The 2,115-nt window shown below is 39.8% G+C and overlaps 1 pseudogene across 1 annotated transcript; it reads right to left on the bottom strand.

Moving 5' to 3' along the window:
* Positions 1-938: 938 nt before the first annotated feature.
* Positions 939-1,474, bottom strand: LOC309821705 (protein-L-isoaspartate O-methyltransferase domain-containing protein 1-like; annotated as a pseudogene). Its single transcript has one exon. The product of its transcript is annotated as a protein-L-isoaspartate O-methyltransferase domain-containing protein 1-like (transcript).
* Positions 1,475-2,115: the final 641 nt, after the last annotated feature.

Genomic DNA, 2,115 nt, shown 5'->3' with positions numbered 1-2,115 from the left:
AGGGTCCACACAAATTAAGAGTTCTATTAAGTATAGACTTTTTACTTTACTATTCACTTGATGTGCCCTTAAATTCTCTATGAGAGAAGCAGATATCTTCCCCACGTCTTCGGGCAATAGATTCAAAAGCAAGAGTAGCAGTGCTATTGAATTCCATGAAACTTTTTTAAAAGTTAAATTATTCACTATCTGTATGATTATTGCACTCATATATTACTCGGAATACATCTATAGCAACTCAGCAATAGTGACTGCAACAAAATTAAGGGAAGTGGGACTACAAAGGATTTTATTTCCTTATTAAATAAGAAAGTTTTTTTGGAGGAAATACAATCAACTGCAATTCAAATCAGATTATATATGCTTAACAGTTATGTAACCTTACATAAAATTAAATCTGGGCTTTCCTGGTGGTGCAGTGGTTGAGCGTCGGCCTGCCGATGCAGGGGACACGGATTTGTGCCCCGGTGTGGGAGGATCCCACATGCCGTGGAACGGCTGGGCCCGTGAGCCATGGCCGCTGAGACTGCGCATCCGGAGCCTGTACTCTGCAATGGGAGAGGCCACAGCAGTGGGGGGCCCTCGTACAGAAAAAAAAAAAAAAATTAAATCTAACTCTCACCACTACAAATCTATAAGGAATCAGAACAGGATTTACATTACACAAAGTCTGCACTACTGTTGCATTCCACTCTTGAAGTCATCCTGAGTTAAAACAGCCATTTTTCCAAGACTTAAAGAAAAATATATTTTATGAAAGGGATTATTTTTAATCACTGAATACATCATTTTTATTACTGACGGAAAGAAGATACTTTTTTCTACTGTAAGTTCACTCTGATGAAAGAAAACATTCTCTCTCTTTTTAACTCCTAACAAATGCCACATTTTAAAGACTAGAGGAATTATCAGTAGGCATTCTTTCTTCTTGATCTAAGTTATTTTTCTCTAAAATATGTCAAGTAAGCTTTTAAAGATTCACGGGGGGGGGGAGTTTCATAATTTTTTCTCTCAGTAAATTCTGAGGTGGCTCTTTTAACTTCATTGTGATCTTCCACTTCCTTTTCTTTCTCTTCTATTTTTTTCATCCTCCTTATTGTTGAGAGGCTGAGGAATAAGCTGATTACCTACAAATACATAAGTGTAACTCTCTGTTTAACTCTTTCTTTTGGGTAGAGCCCTTTAAGGAACCCCTCCTTGGCCTGCATCTCATTACTTATGAAATGTCTCCGTGTGCATTGAATGTAAATAAAAGCAAGTTCTGTGTATTCCAGACAGTGTGGGTTTGTGTGTGGGGATGTCCCACAGACTCTGGTTTGCCATTATCCTTCTTACTTGGTTGCAAAAGTGGAGCAAATGAAACAGCAAGAATATTTTTACTTCCCCAAGTGTTTTGTTCGCTTCTCATAATTTGTGTTAAATGATCTTCTACAGGCATAACTAGAATGCCTCCCACTTTTAGTAATATTTTCATGTAGTTCTCATAGTATTTCTGGACTCCAGCTCCACAATAATCTCGATAATACTGATGACCCTCAGCTGCTTTCCGGGAGCAATTACCAACCACAAATACGGGCTCACCGAACTCAAATCTTAGCAGTGCTTTTCTTCATATGTTCACGTTGGAATATTTTCATCTTGAGACAGATGATTTTGTGAACAGCAGGAGCTGTGCCAGCTTGCTCATATAATTATTCTGATAAGCTGCTGAGAGATCAGGGTGACCTAGTCATGCCATGCACCTTCCCATTCAGACTGACAGTACAGGTCTAGAAGCTGATTATCAAAGCTATTACTTTTTTTGATCAAACTCTCCAGGTTTTTCTTCGCATATTCTACCACATCTGAATGAAGCTCAATCCCATAATTTACTCCCCCCAAATCTCTTCTACACACGAGCCAGTTCATGTTTGAGGGATTGAATGTTTTCAACTGCACATGGAATTTGTTTACTCTGAAAAATGCACTGCAGCAAGGTGGTCGGTCGACTCGCCGCAAGGGGGTGCAGGTGAGGCCCTAGGCTGGGTGGGTCCGTGGCGGTCACGGCCTTCGCCAGTGAAGGTTCATATTTTTATCATTCAGGGCTGAAAGATGGGTCATGTGCATTCATGTTTT

Source organism: Grampus griseus, assembly GCF_964374135.1.
Source record: "Grampus griseus genome assembly, chromosome: 4".
Classification (NCBI taxonomy): Eukaryota; Metazoa; Chordata; class Mammalia; order Artiodactyla; family Delphinidae; genus Grampus; species Grampus griseus.
Note: the sequence above shows the minus strand (reverse complement) of the source record. Positions and strands in the feature narration are given on the sequence as shown.